General features: G+C 41.5%; 1 protein-coding gene across 1 annotated transcript in view; it reads left to right on the top strand.

Annotated features, from left to right (window-relative positions):
* The window catches only part of Anapc5 (anaphase promoting complex subunit 5), a 30865-nt gene that overhangs the window by 12363 nt on the left and 17462 nt on the right, over positions 1-1040 (top strand). The gene's annotated exons all lie outside the window — the stretch shown is intronic.

Genomic DNA, 1040 nt, shown 5'->3' on the forward strand with positions numbered 1-1040 from the left:
GAAAGATTTGGATGGACAGTGTTTGGACAGGATAACATGTCTGCATCGTGTACTATAAATAACCACTATGAAGAGAGCAATTTGCAATGTATCAGTTATTGAAACTGTCCTACTAATCAGTTTTGAAATTGTCTCATTTGTATTTGCTTTTTAATCAAAATTAATAAAAGAATGTTCAATCGTAAAAAAAAAAATAAAAATAAAAAATAAAAAAAAAATAAATAAATATAGTACTGACGGGCCAGCTGGTAGATCAACAGATTGAAGTGCCTGCTTAGGCAGACGCAGGGGCCAGGGGTTCGATCCCCAGGCCTGCCATGCTGGCCCTGCCACCCGGGGTGCACTGAGACTGGGCGTGGTAGCGCATGCCTGTAATCCCCGCGCTTGGGAGGCTGTAAACAGGTGGAGCACTACAAGTCCAGTCTACATAGTGAGACCCTGTGGACCCTGTACTAAATACATAAAATATATACATACATACATACATACATACATAGAGCGCTATAAATTAAACCCAGGGCCTTCACACTGTGCTATATCCCCAGCCCCTTTTATTTTTTATTTTGAGGCAGGAGCTCGCTAACACTGAGTCGTTCAGGCTAGCCTCAAATTTTTATTCCTCTTGCCTCAGCCTCCCAGAGTGCTGGGATTGTGGGCCTGCACCACCTCGCCTGATCTTGCTCTTTTTTTTTTTTTTTTTTTTTTGGTGGAACCAGGGATTGAACTCAGACCCTTGCGCTTGCCAGGCAAGTGTTTATTCCACTGAGCCATCTCCCCGGCCCCAAAAGCTATGTTTATTTATTTATTTTTGGCAGAACTGGGAATTGAACTCAGGCCCCAGGCAAGCGCTTATTCTAATGAGCCATCTCCCCAGCCCCTCACTGCTGCTTATGAGCCACATGTTTTCACTATCCTGTAGCATAAGTTGAACATTATTGTCCAAAGTAATTTTCCGCGTAGGTTTGTTTTTTTTAAATTTTGACTTATTTTTCTAATTATCCCTAATTTTTAAAATCACTTCCTTTCAGCTTTGAAACTGT

Source organism: Octodon degus, unplaced genomic scaffold (genome assembly GCF_000260255.1).
Source record: "Octodon degus isolate 3935 unplaced genomic scaffold, OctDeg1.0 scaffold00076, whole genome shotgun sequence".
Classification (NCBI taxonomy): Eukaryota; Metazoa; Chordata; class Mammalia; order Rodentia; family Octodontidae; genus Octodon; species Octodon degus.